Here is a 26,136-nt window from a genome sequence, read left to right as displayed (position 1 = left end):
CAAATACACGGTTAAAGTAGTATGACATTTATTAGACAAATTAGAAATTTAAACATTAGCTGGACATTTGATATTAAAGAATTGATATTAAGCTTTTAAGTGTGATAGTGATATATAGTTAGATCTTACAAATGTGAATCCTTTGAGAAACACATAGAAAATATTGATGGATGAAATGAAATAATTTTGGGGATGGGCTTTGAAATAATAGGACTGGGGAGAGTGGGTGGGGGTCTAGGTGAAACAAAATTGTCCACGAATTCATAGTTGTAGAATCTGAATAAAGAGAACATAGGGGTTTATTATACTATTTTGTCTACTTTTGCATATCTTTGAAGTTTTTCATAATAAAAAAAATCTCTGTATTTCTGGACAACTTTGCAGAAAGAATCCCCAACAACTAATAATACCATTCAAAACCCTGTCCATCCCATTTGCATAAGAGTCCCCAAATGAGGTCTCTAGCATAAAGAAGCTTCCAGGTCTAAACAACATAGTACATATTGTGGGGTGGATCTTCAATTTTGCAGAAAATGTGTGTTGGCCTGGAACCTATTCTCTCTTAGGTTTAGTGCTTGCAGGAGATCATCCAGATTATTCTATTTGTGTGTGTGTGTGTGTGTGTGTGTGTGTGTGTGTGTGTGTGTGTGTGTCTAATACCTACTTTAGTGCCTTTGAAATGGGGTTTCACCACATGCTACAAGATTATCCCCCTTGTTTTTAGAAGAGTCCTGGTCCTGAATATTCCAGACAGAGCATGAGTGGATGAAATGGAGTTTCATAGGATTTGTCTTCACATAGATAATATTAGCTGAATCCATACTTGGTGTCAGGTGTTAAACTTAGTATTTTACATGCAGTATTTCCTGAAATGTTCACAATTACTCTATAGAGAATTATACTTTTTTTTTTTTTTGAGAAAAGAAAATGGAAGCTTAGAGAGTTGACATAACTTCTCCAAGGTCACAAAAATAGAAATTAAGATACAGAACCAGCTGGGGCTTGAAATCTAGGTTGCTTGACCCCTAAGGCTGAACTCTGCCATGAATTTTATGGTACTTCAGTTTATTGCAGATTAAATTAACTGATCCTGGGAAACATAGGCAAAGGTTAAAAAAAAAGGTTAAAATAAAAACAAATGAAAAGCCAAATGCCAAAGCTCTAAAGACATCTTCAGGTTTGCTAGAATTTAAAGGTATCTTATGGGGATGGGCCAAATGAAGTGATTGCCATTCTGGGAGTGACCTTCCATACAGCTTTCTGGAATCTGCGTCAGAGGACCTCACAACTGCATGTGATACAAATGTTTTCTTCTCTTTCTTGGCCATTGAAGGCACAGGACAGATGGACTTTCCTGAGCCACAGGAGTTTGCAACCCTGGTGCTGACCTGAGACCTTGTTTTCCACGGGTGCTGTTACACTGCTGTTGGAAGAACACCAGGAGAGGCTCAGCTTCTTGACAGACTCAGCGTAAGGCTTTCTCCTGGGCATGAGACAGTGGCCAAGGTGAGTTTAGGAGGGAAATAGAGCAGCCTTTTGTGAAGGGCTCCAGTGTCTCCTAGGTTAGCTTCATTTTCCAGATGGTTGGGGAAACATAAAGCCTGGGAAAGATAAACTGCCCTCCATGGTGGAGGTGGGAGGAATTTTGTAATGCAAATAAAGCCCCAAGATGGAGAATAATTTAAATACATCCCATCCTAGAAAATTCTCTAAGGCTTATTTCACAGTGCTCCAAGTATGCTCATTATTTTTGAATTATTTCCAAGGGACCTGGTAGAAGACTAAAATAGGCCTGTAATTATGTGACTATTGCCGTAGGATGTTGGTTTGTCTGTGAACTTGCAGTCTTGGATAGTGATACCATTGAGAGGAACTCTAAAACTGGAGCTTGCCAAGGTCAAAATCACTTGGAAATATGCACCATGCTGGAGTGGCTGCAGAATAGACTTCAGAAGGAGATATCCATTCCAAAGACCTAGTATGTGAAATACCTGCCATAAAGCATATCAGCTGTTTGTTGCTGTCTTGAGGTCACTGGACTAGAGTCAAGCACCGGGGGTAAAGAGAAGGTCATTTTCTAAGACATGCTCAGATCACTATGAGGAGCAACACTCATCAGCAAATGAAATTCTATTGCCCCGTAAACTATTTGTTGGCAGAGGCTCTTCCTCCAAGGGGTGGAACTAGAGACTCAGAACTAATGCTCACTCTCCTCCCTGCTCTTGGTATCCAGCTGTTTGGCAGGACACCTGTTCACAGGAACCCCAGTGATTTCACTAGAGAGCAAACATTAGGAGGGCAATGGGATTTGCTCTTTTTTTTCCCCACCAGAGAGAGGGAGATGAAAAATCTCCTAGGGATTCTTTCAGGATTATTAAGGCGAAAGTTTTAAGCACTGCCTTTACATGATGGGACTCTCTACAAAATAATTCTGTTGTTAACAGTGATTCTGGGTGCTTCTTGGTTCTCTGACTCCTCCGTTAATGTGTTTACTCAGAGGAGAATTCAGAGAGCATATTTCTTCCTTCTTGCCACCTTTTCGTTTTAGTTCAATTGCTTATTTTGCCCAATGACTGATACCACAGAAGAAGAGTTATTTATTTATTTATTTATTTATTTATTTATTTATTTATTTTTATTAAGATCTTTAAAAAATTTATTATTATACTTTAAGTTCTAGGGTACATGTGCACAACATGCAGGTTTGTTACATATGTGTACATGTGCCATGTTGGTGTGCTGCACCCATTAACTCGTCATTTACATTAGGTATATCTCCTAATGCTATCCCTCTCCCTCCCCCCACTCCATGACAGGCCCTGGTGTGTGATGTTCCCCACCCTGTGTCCAAGTGTTCTCATTTTTCAGTTCCCACCTATGAGTGAGAACATGTGGTGTTTGGTCTGTCCTTGCAATAGTTTGTTCAGAATGATGATTTCCAGCTTCATTTATGTCCCTACAAAGGACACAAACTCATCCTTTTTTATGGCTGCATAGTATTCCTTGTGCATTTGTGCCACATTTTCTTAATCCAGTCTGTCATTGATAGACATTTGGGTTGGTTCCAAGTCTTTGCTACTGTGAATAGTGCTGCAATAAACATATGTGTGCATGTGTCTTTATAGCAGCATGATTTATAGTCCTTTGGGTAGATGCCCAGTAATGGGATGGCTGGGCCAAATGGTATTTCTAGTTCTAGATCCTTGAGGAATCGCCACACCGTATTCCACAATGGTTGAACTAGTTTACAGTCCCACCAACAGTGTAAAAGTGTTCCTATTTCTCCACATCCTCTTCAGCACCTGTTGTTTCCTGACTTTTTAATGATCACCATTCTAACTGATGTGAGATGGTATCTCATTGTGGCTTTGATTTGCAGAAGAATACAGTTTTAATGAAAACAGAGCTTTTAAGAGAAGTTGTGAATTTCTCTGTTCGTGTGGACTATCCCATAACTCTGCCTGGGTCTCTTGAATTCATATGCAAATAATTTATCGAGACAGTGCTCTCGGGAGAACAGGTAAGGAAGGGGAAGAACCAGGACAGGGAACAGGAAGAAGCCATTCACATTGCTGTGGCTGTATAACAAATTACCACAAAACTTAATGGCTTAAAACTATGGCATCACTTACTTTGCCTGCAAATCTACAATTTGGGCAGAAATCCATGTGTACAACTTGTTTCTGCTCTAGTTGGCATCAGCTGGAGCAGCTCAAGGAATAGGGGTGGGATTGTATAAGAGACTCATGCACTCTTATGTCTGGTGGTGGAGTCTGGCTGTAGGGTGATGCCTCAGCTGGGGCTGTCAGCTGGAACATCTAAATGTGGCCTCTCCACAGAACATAATATTGAGAGAAAACAAATGTGGTAAAATGATACCATTTTCAATATGATACTGCATATAGAAATTTAATAAACAGCCCACTGTTATTTATTTATAAATCCATGTATAAGTAGTAAAAGTATGAAACTATGACTAGATACACAATAACCTCAAAATAATTATATCTGGGTGATATGGTTTGGGTATGTCCCCACTCAAATCTCATCTTGAATTGTAACTCCCACAATTTCCACGTGTTGTGGGAGGAACCCAATGGGAGGTGATTGAATTATGGGGGTGGGACTTTCCCATATTATTCTCGTGAGATTGAATATGTCTCATGAGATCTGATGGTTTTATAAAAGGGAGTTCCCCTGAACAAGCTCCCTTCTCTTGTCTGCCATCATGTGAGATGTGCCTTTCACCTTCTGCCATGATTTGGAGGCCTCTCCAGCCATGTGGAACTGTAAGTCCAATAAACCTCTTTCTTTTGTGAATTGCCCAGCCGTGGGTATGTCTTTATCAGCAGCACGAAAACAAATACACTGGAGGATTATAGAGGCTTGAACTTCATCTGTGATATTTTATGTGTCTAAGAAAGATCAGAATCAAATATGATAAACTATTAACATCTGTTATGTGTGGATGAAGACTCTCTACATACTATTTTTTTCTTTTTAAATTATTTTTTAATATACAGACAGGGTCTTGCTTTGTTACCCAGGCTGGTTTTGAACTCCTGAACTCAAGCGATCCTCCTGCCTCTGCCTCCCAAAATGCTGGGATTACAGGTTTGAGCCACCATGCTTGGATCAAATTTTTCTTCTTATAAAGGAAAAATTGGGGGAAATAAGAACATCTTTTCAATTAGGGATGTTTACATTTGTACCACCTAAAAAAAGGCGGTAGTGTTGATGTAAAAACAAAACAATGTAGAATGAATTAAAAAATATGAAATAATGGAGTGTATGGAAGTTAGAAATGAGTGGGAGGTTAGAAATTTGTAATGAAGTTATGCAGGGTGGTGCACAGATACTACAAAATAAAACTTTTCTCGGATATGGAGGGAAATAAGATAAAGATTAAAACGATGTGGGGTAGGGTAGAGATGGCGGCCAGAGGAATGAGAAGAGCGAACATGACCATTGGTGCTGTTGAGGAAGAGCTCACCCTCCATGTTGCACAAAAGGGGCCATCAGAGATGTAATAAGCAGAAAGTTTCCTGAGGCAAAGAAAGTCTTGAATGTAGATGGAAAGGACTCACAGAGGTCCTGATATCGTCCAAGAAAAGAGGTCTACCCTTAGACTCCCCCTTTGTCTTTGAATTATGAGGCTAAAGAAGGCTCTTTAAGCATCTGGGTTCAAAATTAGTCTACAAAGGAACAAAAATCAGGCTGGCCTCAGAGTTCCCCCTAGAGAACTAAAGAAGCTGATGCCCACCTACAGAGTTTTGAAGATTAAGAATTGGGGACGTCACAACCCAAGAATTGCGTTAATTTGTGAAGACAATATTAAACATTCTACAATATGCCAAGCTGTACACAACTGGAAAAATTACTCAAAGTTTTACTCCAGCCAATTGAAGGATTAAGGACTTGGAAACCATGATGTAAAAAGATTTACAAACAGCTTTTTATTCTGTTTAGATTCCATAATAAAAAAATCTAATTATATTAGGTATTTTCAAATGGATTTATAACCCAGGGGCAAAAAAAGCTAGGGTCTATAACCCTTCCATTAGTTGTTGTTGTTGGTTTTTGCTATTTTCCATTAGTTGTTATTGTTGGGTTTTGCTATTTTTTCAGAATCAGGAAATACTTTTTTTGGGTAATATTCCTTACCCCATGGGTCAGATGGAATCACCTTCTACTTAAAACAATACAACCTACTTCTTTTCTAGTACAAAAAAAGGGCCTGCAATATTTAAATGACAGGGCATTGTGTTTGCAGAATTACTAAACCCAGAAAGTATTTTTTTATCCCTCCATTGAAACTGATTTTTATTCAGCAATACAAAAAAATTGCATTGACAAAGAACTTGAGTAATAATTTTATGCTTCTAAGAACTCATTTTGAATGACCTGAGTATATAGGGTTTTTTCGTAATTATGAAAAATGAATAACCTACCAGTGGCAGATATAATCTGTGATTAAAACCTCTTTATAACATCTTCCAACTAGGAATTGTGAATGACTCTTCTTGGGTTAATTGTACTTAAAATCAGAATATGTAATATAATCTTAACCATGTTAAATTATGCATAGAAAAAAATTTAAAGAAATAAAATAGTAAATGAGGATATCTGAGTCATGAGATTCTGGGTGATTTTAATTTCTTTGTGTATTTGTATATTTATAATAAACTGTATATTTCTTGTCACAAAAATGAATGCTATTATGAAAATCAGCATGTACAATTTTACCTATGCCATATGATAAAATTATGTGAATATTACACATGAGGAGAAGATTGAGGGGGTACACTGTTGTGTTAAATGAACAAGACAAGTCTTTGGATGTTAGAGCTACAAATGATTTATCTTTTTTTTTTTTTTTTAAGACTTTATGTGTGGCAAGACTATATATTTCTTTCCAACTGAAAAAGTTCTTTATTTTACAAATATACTAAAATAAAATATATTTTATCCAACATAGCAACGCTAAATGGGCATATATAGGAAAGGTATACCATATTTTCTATTTTTAACTCTTTAAAACTCCAGCCGGGCACGGTGGCTCATGCCTGTAATCCCAGCATTTTGGGAGGCTGAGGCGGGTGGATTGCCTGGGGTCAGAAGTTCGAAACCAGCCTGGCCAACATAGTGAAACCCCATCTCTACTAAAAATACAAAAATTAGCTGGCCGTGGTGGCAGGCACCTGTAATCTCAGCTACTAGGGAGGCTGAGGCAGGAGAATCGCTTGAGCCCGGGAGGCAGAGGTTGCAGTGAGCCGAGATTGTGCCATTGCACTCCAGCCTGGGTGACAACAGCAAAACTCCGTCTAAAAATACCAAAAAACTATAGCCCTCTCCTCTTGCCAATAAGTTGCTTTTAAAATCAATGGCAGTCCAAACAGTGGGATAATACAATAATTTTAAAACAAATAATTATAATAAAGATAACATAATATAAATAAAATAAATAATAAAGCTCATTTTAATAAACATTATTATTTTAAGTGAAATAACTACAATGAAGTTAGTACTTTTAAATACAAGTATTACAATGAAACAGAAGATCTGAATTTTGGACTTGAAATTCTAAACCACAGGGTTTTAGAGAAGAAAAGACTTCTGAGTTGATATTGTATTTAACTTCCTTATTTGATGGATAAGGAAACTGAGTGGGGAGAGGTGAAACGAGTAGCTCTGAGTTTCACATTAATTTGCACTGGAACTCAGTTCCAGATTCCCTGCACAGTAATTTCTCTTCCCATAACCATGCTCCTAGTGAGGACTGCCTTTGAGTGTGGATACAGAGGAGAGTGACATATGCAAAGGTGAACAGAGACTGTTCACCTGCCCATCTTCCTATGCAAAATAAAATGTGGAGTATTTTTGTGTTTGCAATTATGTGAGGCACCATTTGATTCTCATGTCATAGCTCCATGGCTAAAGCTGCTTGGTGATCATCTTGAAAGGAGGCAGAAAGTCTCCAATGCTGTCCTTGCTCAGAATATCACTACAGAATTTCACTGGAGGAAAATCTATGAACATTCTGCTGAAAGTTAAGTAGCTTCCAGTATTAAACTATCAACATGTATTTAGCTTTCCTTAACTACTTTCTAGATTAAAATCAGTGCAAAATTTACTTCAAAAGATATTTCAGGTTTTATGGAACCCACTAGACGTGCGAAATGATTTTTAAAAATTGACCAAAGAACCCATCTCTGGATTCTAGGGTCTGGAAGACAAGAAAGAGAAGAGTGATGAAGAAAATGATCTTACGGGCATGGCAGTGGTGGCCTGGTGCTAATAATGATTTCATTTGCAGTGGGCAGGCATCCAAGGGTATTCTGGGCAAGTCTTATTTCCCAAGGCAATGTATTCTAGTCTTATGAAAGCACTGTAGCAATTTTTTTGAGATACGTTTGAGATTGGACTCTGGCACAAAGTTTTTCTCAATATGAAGCAACGTAATGACATATTATCTGGAATTTGAGGCTCTCCTTTGATGCAGAAGTGATCAGATTTACCGTTTCCACTAGATGGCATTAGAAACTTCTGAAGCCATGAACTAATTACTAGTCACCTTTGTTAGGCTGTAAATTACACCTGCAGGTTTTAAGAGGTAATTGGCAATCGACTATCTGGTGTGTTTTAACTTTGATGCCAGGTACATGGTTAAGACATTGGTATCAGATCTCACCCTTGACATAAATAGCTTCTGGGATTATCGGAATGTCATTCCACATCTCACGTTCCAAGCAAGAGTTTTGAAAGCAACATATACCCTCCCTCACTGTAAATCAAAACCAAGTAATACCAGCTCCTCTTATCCTAGCTAGGCAATCAGTTTAGGGCAAACATATTAGGTAGAAAGGGTAAACGAAAATTTGTTTTCCCAGCATGCAGAGAATTTGTTTTTGTTGGTTTCTTTTGCCATATTTCAAACATGAGGGAGCAAAAACAACAACAGAATCTGAAGATTTATCAGCTTCTCTTAGTGGTGGTTTTAAGAAAACTGGGTAGGTTTTTAAATTATACATGAAAACGTCCGGGATCTAGAATGGATACATGTCCCAGTGTTTCTGAAAAGTCTTTTCCCCTTCAGATGCTCTGTGTAGCTAAACCAGGAAACGGTAGGTTCGATGTGTGCATGTGCGTATCTTTTTCTTTTCTCAGTGGTGTGTTTCCGCGCCTGCCGTTGTCACCACTACCACCATTGCCTGCTCCCTAGCCTGGCTTTCATCATTTCTTCCTGTTGATTGGTGTCACCTCACATGCTTAGAATGTCTGCCTGTCTGTTCAGAGTGTGAACACATTCCTCAGAATGCTGATCTGTTCGTTTCACACCAGTGTCAAAATGACTTATTAAATTCGGCACCTCCTGATACTCAGTGGCTGATGTGTTGCTGTCCAAACAGTAAATGACAATAAGCATATGCAGCTGGTGGGCCTAGCAAACTCATTTAATTTGATAAAAATGTCACTGCAACATGCTTTAAATCGCTGTCCTTTTCATCATTGCTAATTGCTAGCTATAGACCTTTTTTCCTATGCTTAATACAAGTGTTAGAATACTACTCCTTCCAGCCTGATTAAGAATTAAAAAAAATGTAGAATTCCTTTTCAGTGGCAGCATTATTTCATCAAGAGATGGATTTTGCTCTTAATTAGCCAACATGCCACTAGGGAAGCTTCAGAGTCATGGGTGTGAAACAGCCTCAAGCAGGAGATCAATCTAAAGGAAAAAAATGGTGGCTGGGGAATAATTGGCAGCTCCGGTGAACGTGGGCTGGTTATAACAGTGACAATATGTTCCAGTGGAATATCACAAACCTCTCTCTCCTATTTCCAACTTGGCACATTTCAAGCTCAACAAAAGCTGAACAATATATCCCATGGTTATTTATCTATTGTTTTATATTTTTTTCTTGCTGCTTCACTGAGGTTTTTTCATGTGTTGGCCTGACAATCTGGACATTTCTCCGGAAAGGATTAGGGGATTAAGAAGGAATACAAATTCAAAAAATAATAATCCTTCAGTAGCTTAGTGCTTAAAAACAGATCTGGAACTGATCCATACACCAGAATCAGGCAAACCTGCATTAATTTGCTAAACCCAAAGTTGATTTAACACCCCCACCACCCGCCACCCACATACCCATACATTGAACTCAAACTTTTTAAAAGGATGTGCACCAGATTGAACAGGGACTGTTTTATTACACAGGCAAAATGGAAAAAAATTGCAACATAATCCCCCTCCCCTCCAAGTGAACTGATACTTAAGTTGGTTAAAACCTACATTTTTTTCTTTTAAAATAAGCTTTGTGGGTGGAGTCTGACCTCTGGAGCAGGTAAGCTAGTAGCCACACAGGCCATCAGCCTCTCTGCTCACCTATTTGCACCTCCTCCCAGCAAGAGGCTTTATCTGGGATTTGACTTATGCAAAATGGAATGAACAAAGGAGGGGAAATTTGCCTCTCCTCCTGATATTCTTGTATTTCAGAGCTTGACAGCCTTTGCTAGAAATGGAGCATGGATTCTGGATTAATGTCTACTTTATTTATGTGGTTGAATGTATATTTTTCCAGTTGCTCATTGAAGAAAACGTAATCATTTTGGTGCAGATTCCAAGTGATGTCCCCAGTCATCTTCTGTAGTCTTCCTGCTGTGATTGGCCCATCTAAATAAAATAGTTAACCTACATTTAAATACAATTTTGCCTTGACTCCCAGTCTATATCTAAAGTAAGAAGGGACATTTTGAGCACTAGAGAATCGCAGGCTGCCAGAGGTCATTTCATTTTCTCCTGCTTGTGTGCTAGTGATACCTTTACCTCTGGTGTATAAAAAAGAAATGTCTTTGTGGTATTTCCAGGAAGGCCCATGGAAGCTCTTTTTGCTTAAATCGAGCAATGCTACAGAGCTCATCAAAATGAAGAGGGCAATGGGAAGTCTGGATCCTGGCTCTGAACTCTTCCAGATCAACGTGTCTCCACCTGGGCAGTTCCAAGTGAGAAGAACCAGAAGTTCTCTGCCTTGGTCAATATGGGGGCAGGGTAGAGGTACCATCAATCATAGTAGTGCTCCCAGTAACTGGTTTGGGGTGTTGATGAAAGTGTGTGTCCCATGCCTGGCAGGTACATAGTGCATGGCTCACCAAGAAGCCCTCTGATTGACATACTGGGACAGAGGGGACCCCCCAGGCTTTCCTCCCACCCAGGGCTCCCCCAGTCTCAGCTGCAACTCCATTTTTCATATCATGCTTTACAAGGTCCATTTCAAGTAGGTTTTGAGCCCAGCTTAGTAAGGTAGCGTATTTACATCATCCTGAACCCAGGGGTTCTCCAAGTTTTGGCCTCATTGTAACCCCAGCTCTCATTTATTGACTGCGGAGACTTTTCTAGAATTACTGTATTTATTCCTGAAACAAGCTAGATGATGTTTTTACTGACCACATAAAAGTTTTCTTCTCTCTTGCACAAGCAATATATAAATATATTCTCTTCACTTGCCCTGACCTAGTTTAAACCTGCTTCCAGAAGAGTCCACCCTTGTGCCTTGGCCTGTGTGCCTCAGTCTACAGTTTTGTGTACCCTTACACATACAGCCAGGGGCCTGTAGAAATCATCCAGAGTTGTCAGGGTGGGTTCTTTTTCCCAAATGTGAATGGTATTACCCAGTGTGTCATTCCATGGCTTGCTCTTTTAACTGAATGCTGTGTCTGAGAGCTGGCCATGTTGTTCTATGGAGAGATGGTCATTCCTCTGAAGAACTGCATGGGCTTCCATAAAATAAAAAGAGCAGAGTTTGCTTAGCACTTTCTCTTCATTTCAGAGATGATAAAACAGGGGCCAGGAAGGTTAAGTGACTTATCCAAGGTGTTCTAGCTACTAAGCATTAGAGCGTAGGTGAGACCCCAGGCTGGGCTGACTTTCCTGCATGCCTGGCTCCCCCTATATCGTCAGTTTTCCTTGCCATACTGCCTTCTTTCTCCTCTCTGCACTATTTTCTCACCTGCTTTACTCTTGAAGCTACATTGGGCTTGAGGTCCACATTTCTGCCACGAGTGTCCTAATTCCTGGGGCCAGATCTATACTGACCTAGAAAGTACTTCAGGATGAACATTTTGAACAACATTTTACATACAGGCAGGGGTTGTCTTTCAGCATTTTAAATATTTTCTTTCATTTTGCTAACCAGGTAGTTTTCTAAACGCTTGTGCTGTTGTAACCTTACAAATCTTTTAAAGATTTTTTTCCCCAGCAGGATCTGCTTCCCATATTTAACAGGAAAGCATGTAGGAGGGATGTGGGAAGCAATTGCTTAGGGGAAATATTGCCCTCACAAACATGAATATGGCAGTCACAGTGGTTCCTAAACAAAGGTTTATGGTGGTATCGTGGGTCAACAGGAATTTCTGTTTGTGAAATGGCTGCAACATCAGAATGGGAGGATAGGCTGAGTAACTCAGCTACTTTATAAATGAAAGAGCTTTTATCCTCCCCAAAGCCTTTCATAGTATTTGAGACTCAGTGGCTAGTTCTAAAGAGGACCCGTTCTTGAAAATGGTCCATTTAGCAGCAGTTTGAGAAGTCATCAGCGAGTAATCATGGATGGACTATCTCAGAAAAAAAGAATATTGTTAAAAAAGCCCTGTTTGTAAATTCTGTTTACCCATGGAATGAACTCACTTTTGCATCTCAGTACCAAGATTTGGAACTTCACATAGATGTATTTGAACATAAAATTTTAAAGCCATTGTTGCCCCAGCTATGTGCTACAGACCCCCCCACCGACCACCTGGTTAGTTTTCTGAGAGTTTCTGCGGGAAAGGTTTACAATGGCTGGTTCCTGGTTTGATGTCATATCGATAAATTATGGTGCTTTAAACAGATGTGATCTCACAGCATAGAATTCTTCAGGGTAAAGCTCGTGAAAAGGTTTTTTCCCCCTCTTGGTTTCACTGTAGTTTTGTTGTTTGGAGGTTTTATGTTGTTCATTTAGTTCCCTGGCTATTGGGGTTTTATAGTCGTATTTCCTTTGTTTAATATAATTTCTTTTTCTCTTTTAGCTGTTTTTTTTAGGGTGCCCAGAGGCTTCAGTTATGAGTGGCTGTAAAGTAAAATATATTATGATTATTACAATGATAAAGTATACGCTTTTAAGAGTCTGCTTATATTGACCCATATATTCTCTTTTTTTCTCTCTCCAAGATACATACAGAGGCACATTGGAAATGCAGTAGAAAATGGCTGCAGATTTAAAACCAGAAGTTAAGAAGAGCAAACTCGAATGTATAGCGAGAGAGCTTCAGGCTGGACTGGCTTCCAGCAGAAGTGGGACTGGAAACCTTGGATTCTGTTGCCTTTTCTCTGTGACGTGGGAAAACATGTCAGTATCTGAACTTGAACTTGGTAATTATTGCTAATTTCCCAACCTTTTCCAAGCCACGTAACTCCCCTGAGGCTTAGTTTTCTCATCTGTGAATTGAGAGATGGTATGTTTTTCATCATGAGGTTGCTATAAAGAGATAATGTGTGTGGAAACACCAAGCACGGTCCCTGTCATACAGTAGGTGCTCAATAAATATGAACTGGAGTACACATGCACTCTGCTCCCTCCTGCCCCCTCATAGTGCCTGGTCTGGCTCTGGGCTCCCTGGGATATGGTAGGTTACCAAAGCGGGCACTAAGGCATGTCTACCTGTGGTACCTTATTACCTAGGTTTCCTATGCTACCTGCTTCATTCTAGTCACAGATTTCAGGCTCCATTCGAACAGAACCTCACTTCTGCTAGCTGTCATGCTCAAAAAGGGACTGATGACCACTCAAGCATGATATGATATGATATATGATTTATGAATGTCATTCCTCCAGACAGCATTTGGATTATTACAGGTTTTGCTTTTATTTTATTTGGCACTAAAAAGGCATCGAGAGCCAAAGAGAAGTCTCTTTAATGGTGGGATTTAGGCGCTATAGCACATTTCTTTATGGAAGGGGAGAAAGATTTTCTTCCTGAAACCCTCTATGTCATACCCCATAGGTCGATGCTGAGTCTCTCTACTCATACGGATCTCTTTTTGCCCTGGGTTGAAATAGTGTCCTCCCCAAATTCATGCTGGAACCTGTAAATGTGACTTTATTTGGAAATAGGCCTACTGCAGATATAATCAAGTTAAGATGAGATCATATTGGATTACGGTGAACCTTAACTTCAATATGACTGATATCCTTATAAGAAGAAGGACATTAGGCCACAGACGTAGGCTTAGAAGGAATCAGGCTATTTGGAGACAGCAGCAGCACTAGGAGTGAAGCATCTATAAGCCAAGGAATGACAAAGTTTGCTGGCAACCACTAGAAGCTGGAGGAGGCAAGGGAGGATTCTCCCTTAGAGCCTTCAGAGGAGGCATGGCCTGGGCAACACCTTGAGTTTGAACTTCTAGCCTTTAGGATTTGGAGAGTATACACTTCTGCTATTTTAAGCCACCTAGTTTGTGGTCTTCTTTTTTTTTTTTTTTTTTTTTTTGAGAGAGTCTTGCTCTGTTGCCCAGGCTGGAGTACAGTGGTGTGGTCTGGGCTCACTGCATCCTCCACCTCCTGGGTTCAAGTGATTCTCCTGCCTCAGCCTTCCGAGTAGCTGGGATTACAGGCGCGTACTACCATGCCCAGCTAATTTTCTGTATTTTTAGTAGAGACAGGTTTTTGCCATGTTGGCCAGGCTGGTCTCAAACTCCTGACTGCAAATGATCTGCCCACTTCAGTCTCCCAAAGTTCTGGGATTACAGGAATGAGACACTGTGCCCGACCTAGTTTGTGGTGCTTTCTTACAGCAGTCCTTGGAAACTAACATACTTGACTGAGCAGGATGCTTGCTGATGGCCTAGTGGGCCCAGTCACAGGGAGGGGTGGGAGGGAGATTTTGGTGGCAGGTAGTTGATGTTGGCTGGGGCTGTCCTTGGTGTGGATAGCAGGAGGAATGCGCTCTTCAGATGGGGCAAAGACATGTGTAGGTTGTGTGGTGGACAGTGTTAAAGGGGTTTCTGAGAGCCCAGAAAGTGCTGTGGGAAACAAACTGGGTTCAACAGGAGTGTGCCTCATTTTACAAAAGGAATGCACTCCCGAAGTATTTCAGGGGAGCTAAATTTTTCTTGAAGTTCTCTAGGAGAAAGTGAAGTTTGAAGAGATCACTGAAATTTCAAGAAAGTAGAAATCTCCTTGTAAAGTGAAAATCCACCCCTGTCCCAACCTGGGTATTGTTTATTTTGCAAGTTCCATCCCTCTACTTGTGAAAGTGAGGCCTTCCTGAAATGCCAGGTCTCTCCTTCTGAGAGTCCAAGAAGATTTGGGAGAGGGAAGGGAGGCCGACTTTCACTCATTTTCTAGAGACAAGAAAAAAAAGAAATACCATACAACTCTTCTAATTTAAGAATTTGAGAATGATCTCTTTAGGTACTTGATAATTAATTTCTGAATGTTAAGGAGTAGAATTTAGCAAGAAGAGGATATTGTGCGTCAAAATAGAGGAGGGCCATGCTTGATCATTTGAAATAGTGGAGAAAACCAGTGCTGTTGAACCATCCATTCAACAAACATTTCCAAGGCATTCAGTTGGGCACCTGGGGAGAAAGATATTAATAAACTTGATCCCTGGCCTCGATGACATGGTTAATGAGATGGTGTGTGGGGCGATAGACAGATTTGTAAATATGTAGTAATAGCAATAGCTAACATGTTTGAACACCTGCAAACTACTAGGCCCCATGCCAAGTTCTATACATGCAAGACAGCATCATTTATCCCTCCATAACCATATGAAGTGGTTCTATTACTCATCCCATTTTGCAGATGAGGGCACTGAAGCTTGGAGAGAATGAATAACTTGCCTAGTGTCATTTCGCCTAAGTAAATGGCAGAGCTGAGATTCACACTCTGGTCTGGGGCCCTGAAGACTCTATTCTTCATCATGACAAGTGGTTAAGATGTATCTGTCGTATGGGTCCAAGAGCCAGACTCTGTATTCAAATATCACATACCTACCTGCTGTTAACTTGCCCTTGAAGAGATTATTACTAGGTTTCTCCGATAAGGTTATAGAGATGTTGCGAGAATGAAATGGCCTAATGCAGACCAGGTGCTTAATGCAGCACCTGACACGGCAAAGACAGTCACAAAATAGCAGCTTTTGTTACTATATGGGCTGGGGCTACTGCAGATGATGCCTAGAGAGCTGTGAAGAGTGAGGGGTTCCAGCTGCTCTCAGTTGGGACAGCAGGACACAGTTTACAGATTAGGGTCTGCCCCCTTCTGCATTGTACTTTGGCTCTTCTTTAGGCATGGATCAGAACAAAAAGACATCAAAAGGGAAGTTAAAAAGGAGACTTGTGTGTGTGTGTGCTTCGGAATGGTGGGTGGGGGGTGCGTGGTGAGGTGAGGAAACAAACATCTGTAGGTTGACTTTTATAGAACCCCATTTTAAAAGTGATATTTAATGGCTTCCGTGGGTCTGCTTAAATGTATTCCACCAGATTATTTGGTAGATAGGCCAAATAATGGGATGGGGGATGCAGGTATGCTAGTTAAATTCCCCTAGCAGAAGTACTTTCAGCCTAGGTGGGTTAAGGGAGTTAAGAACTTGTTGAAAATGAAGTGCTGTATGGTAGCTGCCAACAGTTGGAAACACTTTACCTAAAATCGTTTGAATGCAAGAATACTAAAACAAAGTTAGTTCTTTGAAAACAGCAATGGTTTCTGAAAATGGCAGGTAAATTTACATGATAGGACATTTTGCTTGAGACTGAGAATAGGCTAAAGCTGCTGGTTCTGGTGGCATTTTGAAGTGCAGAGTCTTGAACTTGAAGCCAGTGTTTGGCTAACTCCTAATATAACCTTAAAAATTGGGCTCAAATATCACCTCCTCTAGGAAGCCTTCCCTGATCTTCCCAGAGCCCCCTATCTATGCTCTCAAAGCACAGTCTGAACACCTCTATTGTAGTGTTCACCGTATTTTGTTGGAGTGATCTTTTTAGATTTTTTTCCCCCTAATTTCCACTACCATCTTATTTCTAGCACCATGGACTAAGGACCTAGTAGGTGCCCAAGCTAGTCAAACTGACGTAGATATTACTAGGTTACCAAGAGAAGAGAAGGGGGAATAAAGACAGAAAGGGAGGAATCTAAGACCGCCGACAATAGTCTCTCATTTAATCATCTTATATCAAATAGACCCTGGCTCTACGCATTTGAATTTAAAATTCAATGTATTGTCAATCTGGGCCCCTTTTATAGAATAATTCTTTATTCCCCATCCAGACCTGGAAAAACCGCAAACCTCAGGCAGTTTGTGTTACTTTCTTGGAAGCAAAGCAAGCATGGCTGGCTTGGGTTCAAGAGAAAGGAGGGAAATTGATCCGTCTTTCCTTTCCTACCCTCCAAGAGAAAAAGGAGATCAGTTCAGCTTAGGCAAGATCCCCTGTCAGGCAGGGACCAACAACTTAGGAAGAGTTTCTACACTGTCCAGGTCAGTGGTGCCACCCTTTGTCTCTGAACCTGCTTCTCCAACATGGTGGGCAATGGGGGAATTTTGCATAAACACTTTCTGATCAGCTGTGTCATCTCGGGGGCAGCTCTACCATCTGTGCCTGAGATGTCAAAAATAATTCTTCTAAGTATCTTCTCAGGCAGCTTTGGGATGATTTCAAACTTGAGAAAAGAAGCTGAGGGTAAAAAATTACATACCATTCCAAATCAGAGCAGACAGGCTGTAAAGTTCTAGATTTTGTTTGAAATTTCTCTTCAGTGTAGAACAGCATCTTTGTATTGACAGAAGCAGCCCTTTCCTTAATATAAGCCAAAACACAGCCATAAACCAGGTCGACAGGTATAATGTGTTTGGCATGTATTGTTATTTGTTACCAGGAGGGTTTATAGCCCACAACTCACCCTAAACAGATGAGTTCTAAATGCTTGGATTACAAATGGCTGTAAATTTAAATGTACCCAACTTGTCTTTGTTAGAGTGAACCCAGAGCACATGGCTTTCCACCCGGACTGGTTGGTTACTGCTGCCCTATTCTTTGATGGAGATTAAAAAACAAACAAACAAACATACCTGATTGCAATGGTGCTTTGAAACTCCTAGATCCTGAACTCCTTTGGGGGAACTCTGAGAGTGGGAGCAGGGCCCTCTGCAGCCAATTCAGCCTCCCAAGCTGGCTAACACCTGGTGAGTTTCTTCCCTAAGTTTTGGCGGAGGTGACCACTATGGTGTCAAGACTATGGACTTGGGAACAGATAGACTTGGGTTCAAATTTCAGCTCTACCACTTACTAGTTGAGGGACTTCAGCCCTCATCCAGTTCCCTTTTTCATTATTTATTTTCTCTTCTTGAATGGGGAATACTTTGACATGTTTGAAGACTTAAACAATATAAGGATATGTGTGCTCGGAATCTGTTCTGTCCTGTCCTTATTCATCGTGCTCACCTCTACCCTGACCATTGTCCTTAGATTCTTAGTGTTTCTTCCGGTGCTTTTTATGCAAACAAAAGCAAATTTATTATATATATTATTATTTTTCTTCCTTCCTTACCCAAAAAGCATCCTATTATATATACACTGTCCTGAACATTGTCTTGGTTTTTTTTTTCATTCATAGTGTCAGAACACAAAGATGTTCCTTATCTTTAAACATTTAAAAATTATTATTATTTTTTGAGATAGGGTCTCATTCTGTCACCCATGACAATGAGCAAACATGGCTGTCTGCAGCCACCACCTCCTGGGCTCAAGCAATCCTCCTGCCTCAGCCTCCAGAGTATCTGGGACCACAGGGGTACACCACCATGACTGGCTAATTAAAAAAATTTTATTTTTTGTAGAGACAAGATCTTGCCATGTTGCCCAGACTGTCTTCTTTATGTTTCATAGATGTATATTATGCTATAGCATGGATATATCATAGTTTATTCAACCAGTACCCCATTGCATGGTTTCTAGTCTTTTGCTATTAGACATAATGCTACAATGAACATCCTGGGTTGTATGTCCTATGTTTACTGGTATGCCTGTAGGAACACCTCTGCTGGGAGAAAGGATAAATGCATCTGTAGTTTAAGTAGAGCTGGAATCATGTGGTTCTAACTTCTTGAAGATTTGTTTTAAGAATGGTGGCTGAGGCCGGGCGCGGTGGCTCACGCCTGTAATCCCAGCACTTTGGGAGGCCGAGGCGGGCGGATCACAAGGTCAGGAGATCGAGACCACAGTGAAACCCCGTCTCTACTAAAAATACAAAAAATTAGCCGGGCGCGGTGGCGGGCGCCTGTAGTCCCAGCTACTCAGGAGGCTGAGGCAGGAGAATGGCGTAAACCCAGGAGGCGGAGCTTGCAGTGAGCCGAGATCGCGCCACTGCACTCCAGCCTGGGCGACAGAGCGAGACTCCGTCTCAAAAAAAAAAAAAAAAAAAAAAAAAAAAAGAATGGTGGCTGAAATGATGCTATTATCTCATATTAAAGCATATTGTAACAACAAGTCATCCAAAACTTATTATATTTACTCCCAGGTAGTACCATGCTACTTTATAATGGAGTGAGCATGGACTTGAGTCTGATAATCCTGTGTTTTGAATCTTAGCTCCACCACCTACTAGACATGCTATATTGGACACACACCACAGGTTTTAAGTCTGTCTGTTTATCTGGAACAGAGTTGACCTCATAGTGGGTGCTTAATAAATATTCCTTGATTGAATACTATAGGGACACTGTTGAAGATGCTGCTGCTTGGTTCATTCCATGTCTTCTTCATGAGGACCCCCAGCCAATCTCTTACTGTCTGTCTCAGGGTTGACTGTTTCTAAACAACTGGGGTTTGATTTTATCCCATGAACACTGTGGATCATGCAAGGGATTATGTTTTTTTCTTTTCACTTTGGCTGCTAAGAGGCTCAGAGCCAAGTTTGCTGTTCTCCTCTAGCCGGCATCCAGTCTTTTAGGGCAGACATTTTATAAACCAGTGTTTCCCAAACTTGGCTGTACAGCTTAATCACCTGGGACACTTGGAAAAATCCCAATGGCTAGAACACACCCCATATTAATTAAGTCAGGACCTCTGGGGGTAGGACTTAGGCATCAGTACTTCTTTTTTTTTTTTTTTTTTTTTTTTTTTGAGATGGAGTTTTGCTCTTGTTGCCCAGGCTGGAGTGCAATGGCATGATGTCGGCTCACTGCAACCTCTGCCTCCTGGGTTCAAATGATTCTCCTGTCTCAGCCTCCCAAGTAGCTGGAATTACAGGCACCTGCCACCAAACTTGGCTAATTTTTGTATTTGTAGTAGAGACAGGGTTTCACCATATTGGCCAGGCTGGTCTCAAACTCCTGACCTCATGTGATCCTCCCACCTTGACCTCCCAAGGTGCTGGGATTACATGTGAGCCATTGTGCCTGGCCGGCGTCAGTACTTTTTAAAGCTCCTCAGGACATTCTCATGCACAGACAAGGTTGAGAACAGGTATTCTAAGATAAACATACCCCTGCTTTTTCTCAGTTTTCCTGTTCTTATTTTTCTTTCATAGTAATGTATATTAGTTCTCTTATCTCCTGCACTGTTCCCATCATCTTCCATGTAGAAAATAAAACATGGCTTCTTGTAAGTCAATGGCAACCAGATGCTTGAGAATAAAGCAAGCAAGGGAACAGGGAAGGAAATCAGGTATGTCACTAGGGGAAAAATCATTTATTCATCTATGCATGCATCATTCATTTATATTCAACAAATATTTATGACATGCTATGGGCTCAGCTGCATGTTATGAGGGGTGGGAATTACCTCTCTGTTGAAAATCGTGTCTAGGAGAGATTCTTTCTAGATAATATGTTTTTTAGGTATGTGATAATTTCAGATTGTTTAATAGGAGCGGTGTTTCTGACATTTCTTTTCCCCTCCAGGGAGAACCTTGGCATTTACCCAGAGAAACATCCTAATGTGTACCGCAGCAGGGCGTGGTAAAGAACCTAGAAACATGTCAGTCAGTAGAAGGTGTATTGGCCCCCAGAAAGCCAAGCATTTGTCTGATGAAGCATAGAGTGGATTCTGGCTTATATCTTTCATCACTCGGCTGGGTGCTTCATCAGCGGAAAAGGTAGCAGCTGAGAGCATTAGCAGAAACAGTCGATGGGCTAAGCGCTCTGTGAGAGCTGCAGGCTCAATCAAGGAGGGCTGGGAGCCCAGGTGTGGACTGTCATGAGAAGTCCACTTGCAGCAGTAGCAGTGGCAGTGATCTTCATAAACACAGGCTCACTGTGCTCAGAGCCCCATTTTCCCACTGACACTGACCAAGATGCATCCTGGCTGTGCGCAGACCCCGGAGAGAACTAACCGATAGTGGCAACACTGGCACAATGGCCAGCCAAGGAGGGAAAAGCAAAGCAAAGAGGACTGAGGCAAAGCAAAAAGGACTGAAGATATGAAGACACATATCTCTACTGAGAAGAGCTCTTCATAGAACAAGGACAAATGGCCAGCAAGGTGCCATGCCTGAAAGTATTCAAAACCAAGTCCAGCTTCCTGGTCTCACCTATGTCATCGGAAGTGTGTAGATTCTAGGCTAAAGGGCTACTTTTGTTCAATAGGTGGAAACAAACATTAAGCATCCTGAAATTATTGCTGAACTCGGGGATGAGGGCAGCTTCGATTTCTTCTCTGAACATGGAATTGTTTGCTGGATTTTGCAGGCTTGACTCCTTGACTTCAGCAGTGCAGTTGTAGAAACAAGCCAGCAGCAGTGGCCACACCTAAGCTGGGTCGCGCCTTCCAGGCAAGTGTCCCTGCCAAGGTGGGAAAACCTGAGATGCTCCCCAGTGGGTGCAAATATGTGGGAGAAAATTGAATAAAATTTCCCCTGGGGCGCCCCCCAGGAAGCATGCTTCCTTCTCCACTCTCCGTTTGGCTCTCATTTTCAGTTCCTCTGTGCCCAGGCAAAACCTTTATGTTGTTAAAAATGAAATTAGAACCGAAAGGAAGCAGGGAGCAGTTGTGGCCAAAGATGACACTGAAAAAAGGTGGAAATTGGTGGCAGCATCAGGTTTTCCCTGCTGGAGTTTGCACCCCTAAAATAAGCAGGCAGAAAGTTGGCAGGAAAGCAGAGCTGCAGGCCGCTCAGTCATTGGGTCCCACCACGGGATACCCAGTGCCGTGCTGACCCCAGAGCAGATCCAGACTCTCCTCCCGACTCCCTCACCCCTTCCTCTCCTTCGGGGGGCCTCACAGCACCCCCTACCCCCAGCTCTTACCCATGCAATGCACAGGCCCTTCCCCAGTTCTGAAGGGATTTATGCGTTTTGGAGGAGCAGGTTTTAAAGCCAAAAGGGCTTTTTGGTGATGTGCAAGAGCCCAAAGGCTGGCACCACGGCCCGGCCGCTGGGTGCAGGCCAGTGAGGCTCATACTCGCTGGCCCCAGGGGTTGGGGGTTGGGCGTGGGGTGGGGGCTTTCCCTGGATCCTAGGTGGACCAAGTCATCTCAGAGGAGTGAGGACTGGAGCGGGATGCTCATGCTTCTGTCCTCAAGGGGCAAGCGCTGCAGGGAGAGGCTCCCGGCTGACACCCTTTAGGAGGCCTGGAATTGGGGCGGCTTTTCCTGACAGAGGGCTGTCTGGCTTGCTGAGCTGGGCTCTGCCAAAAAGCCATCTGAGCCCTGGCTTTCATGCTAACGTAAGGAAGTGAGTAGGACTGGAAACTTGAACTTGGAATGTGGTCTCTCCAGGCCCAGGGTACTTCTAGTGTGCCTCGTTGGGTAAAACAGGCTTTTTCAGCTGCCCGGGCTGCCTTGCCATGGAGCGGGAAGAGCCCGTAGCTGCGAGGTGTAAGCTGTGGGTCTGGCCTGGCCTGTCGCCCTCAGTGTGAGGGGACAGCACCCTCAGCATCTCTGGGCCTCACAGGAGGGTCTCAGCCCCTTTCTACCTCAATAAATTTTATGTAATCAAGTGTGTTATTCATTTGGTGTCTTTCTTTCCCCGTAGTTTGTGTAGAAAGGAAGTGGAGTTGTGGTAAAAAGAAACCCAGCGCAGCCAAAACACACATACACAAACCCCCGGGCATCTCTCGGTTGAGTTTCGCTTGTCAGAAAGTGCCGCGAAAAGACAGCTTGATTTTTCTTTATGCAGCTTGTCTGCAAATGGCACTTGAACTGAAATATTCCCTTTCATCTTTGTGACAGAAATATGATTCAGTAATTCTTTGTGAAAATGTAGATGATACGCTGCCGTAGTTATAGTGAGTTAGGTTTAAGTGGCAAATGCCTACTGATAAAGACTTAATTAAAGACACAATAGCAGTGGGAGGTCATTATAGTAATTACAGTCCCGGCTTTATTGTTGGGGTCCAGTACTGAACTGTAGCAGCACATTACCACCACATAGTGTCTTGGTCTGATGAGACAGTGATCCGGCTCAGTGTACTTAGACTTTCACTTGCCATGAGATCGGGACTTTCTGCAGTTGCCCTGGTTCCACTTTATTTTCATGTAGACTTTGTGCCTCATTTAAAATACGTGATAAAATAAATCGGTAATCTCCTAAGGGTGCATTCTGTTTCATCTTTTTCTCGATACATATTAGACTGGCACCAGTGGCATGTGAAGGATTGCTAAGGTACCCTGGAACTTCTTTTACAGCTGCACACCTGTATGCCTGATCTTGGGGAATTCTGAAACCTTGGAGAGAAAAATCTTGTGAGGCCAGCAACTTTCTCATTGCCTGGGATAGGACAATGGGTGGTGTCCTGTGGAGGTCTGCAAGGGATTGACTTTGGTTGATTGTGAAGTACATGAAGCTGTTGTCTCTCATTTCTGAGCAAAGAGGTATAGCTCTCGGCACCTCCTGAGGGCCTCTGCTTCCAGGTCTGTCACATCACTTTGAGGGCACTGCTCTGGGCCAGACCTTTGTGGATTTAAGGACAAACCTCATGCTTGCAGGACAGGGGCAGGGCCTTGAACTGGGTTGTCATGCAGGTTGGAATGTTGGTATCAAAGAATAAGAGTCATTAGCAGTTTGCTAATGTAGTTGAGAACATTGTCAGCATCATTATAGATGATGGGAACAGTAGTCACTGGGGACTCCAAAAGGAGGGAGGGAGAGAGGGGAGGCAAGGATTAAAAACTACCTATCTACTATGCTCACTACTTGGGTGGCAGGGTCATTCATACCCCAAACCTAAGCATTATCCAAGATACCCATGCAACAAACCTGCATATGTATTCCTTGCATCTAAAATAAAAATTAAAAAAGAATATTGTCAGTATAATTTCAGAGCTATCCCCAATTGAATACCATAAGGTAGGGGTGGGTTAATCATGAAGGTGCATCTAAATGGCGCCTTCTGCCTCTTAGAAATCTGGGATAAGTAGTTTGTGGGTTATTAGACATCTTGCTTATCAGTTGAAGTTGTGGAAGTCTTACCCCTTTTTCCTAAAATCACTGCCCCTAGACATCACCTTGCCTAATGACGCTTCAACAGGCATTTCTGCTCCTGACCAGGGCTAATGAGATGTCAGATGAGACTCATTTAGAGTGATTTTAGAATATTCAGAAAATATACCTCAAAAATATCTTCCTCACTGTTTTGTTGCTATGACAGAAATCATCCCAATAGCAATCCTTTGGGTTGTGTTAGAAGTTACAAACACCTTTAAGGTGAATAACAGTATGGCCCAGAAGGTGTTCCTTGACCCTATCATAGGAGTGCTAGGCCATCAAGGATCAGATAAAATTAAATAACACCCTCACATGTCCTCCCAGGTCCTGGATCCTGACACTTCTTGAGCTTCTTGGCTGCTTTCTGACTTCATTGCTGATTGAGACTCTGGCTTTTGGCTACTCTATTTGGCTCTTGGCCTCTCCCAGCCTACTGGTTGGAATTAATTTTGGCTTTGCTTGATTGACTCATCTGCTGTCTCCTGGACTGACTTTGATGTGTGGCTGTGTCTCTTCTGGCACCTACCTTCAGCAAGTCTCAGCCTTGGGTTTTACCACATCTCACCTGTGCTCAGGGCCTTGGTGTAAAGTGCCAATAATCCTTAAGGGAGTGGCTTCCCTACTTAAAACCCTTTAAAGGGGTTGGCTTCCAAAAGGCAAAGTATTAGATCCTTGGGTGGAGAGTGGGATTGGGATGATAGATGGGGGAGAGAATATTGAATAGTTGGGGACTTCAACATTTCACTTTTAGCAGTTGATAGAACTAGTAGACAGAAGATCAGCAAGGATACAGTAGAATTGAAAAATATCGTCAAACAATAGGATCAAACTGACATTTATAGAATACTTCACCCAACAGGAGTAGAATCTGCATTCTTTTGAAGTACCCACAAAGCAGTCACCAAGACTATATCCTGGATCATAAAACCAGCTAAAATGTTTTAAAGGATTGAAATCGTACAGAACATATTCTTGGAGCATAATGAAATCAAACTAGAAATTGATAGTGGAAAGACAATGGGAATCTGTAGATCAAAGAAGAAACCTTAAAGGAAATAAAACAAAAATACAACCAAATAAAAATGAAAAAAAAAGTAATCAATATTTGTGAGATGCAGTGTTGAGAGGAAAATTTATAACACCAACTACTTATGTAAAAAAGATAAAAGATTTCAAATCAATAACCTAAGTTCTCATCCCAAGAAACTGGAAAAAGAAGAGCAAAACAAGCCCAAAGCAAATCGAAGGAATGAAATAATAAAGAACAGAAGTCAGTAACACTGAAAACTGGAAAACAATACAAAAAGTAATGCAACAAAAAACTAGTTATTCAAAAGAAATTAATGAATTTGATAAATCTCAAGCAAGATTGACAGAGATTAAAAAAGAGAAAATATACAAATAACCAATATCAGGCATGAAACAGGCTATCACAACAGGTCCTGTAGCTGTTGAAGGGATAATAGGGGAATATTATGAACAAATTTGTGCTCAGAAATGAGAAACTTAGAAGAAATAGACCAATTCCTTAAAAACCACAAGTTACTGAAACTCAGCCAAGATTAAATGGGTAACATAAATAGTTGTATAACTATTTAAAAATTAAATTTGTAATTAAATAGCTACTGAAAAAAATTTCCAGGCCTAGATGGAAGGATTTTACTAGAGGATTTTTATCAAATGTTCAAGGAAAAATTAATACCAATTTTATACAGTCTCCCACAGAAAATAGAAGAGGGGGAAATATCATTCAACTAATTTTATGAGGTGAGTATTACTGTTGTTCCAAAACCAGGCAAACACAACAGAAAAAAAGAAAACTATAGACTATTATCTCTCAGAAACTTAAATGCAAAAATATTCAACATAATTTTAGCAAATCAAATCCAGCAATGATTAAAAACAATAATAGACTATGACCAAGTGGGATTTATTTCAGGTATACAAGGCTGATTCAATATTTAAAAATGAATCAACATAATTTACCATTCCAGCATCATTGATAATGTCACTTGGGGCAGAAAACAAATTTAACACAATTTTATTCCTATTTATAACAAAGACTCTCAGTACATTATGAATAGATGAGAACTTCCTCAAGCTCATAAAAAGCTTCTAGAAAAAATGCAGCTAACATTGTATTTAATGGTGAAGAACTAAATGCTTTCCCTGAGA

General features: G+C 41.2%; 1 long non-coding RNA gene across 1 annotated transcript in view; it reads left to right on the top strand.

Annotated features, from left to right (window-relative positions):
• LOC102115515 (uncharacterized) overlaps positions 1 to 25,267 on the top strand; it is a 36,551-nt gene extending 11,284 nt beyond the window's left edge. The window contains exons 4-8 of the long non-coding RNA XR_006691672.3: positions 1,334 to 1,506; positions 10,369 to 10,503; positions 12,707 to 12,884; positions 17,514 to 17,721; positions 20,440 to 25,267. This is a non-coding gene — a long non-coding RNA (uncharacterized lncRNA). The remainder of the gene's footprint in view (positions 1 to 1,333; positions 1,507 to 10,368; positions 10,504 to 12,706; positions 12,885 to 17,513; positions 17,722 to 20,439) is intronic.
• Positions 25,268 to 26,136: the final 869 nt, after the last annotated feature.

This window comes from Macaca fascicularis, chromosome 13 (genome assembly GCF_037993035.2).
Source record: "Macaca fascicularis isolate 582-1 chromosome 13, T2T-MFA8v1.1".
Taxonomy (NCBI): domain Eukaryota; kingdom Metazoa; phylum Chordata; class Mammalia; order Primates; family Cercopithecidae; genus Macaca; species Macaca fascicularis.
Note: the sequence above shows the minus strand (reverse complement) of the source record. Positions and strands in the feature narration are given on the sequence as shown.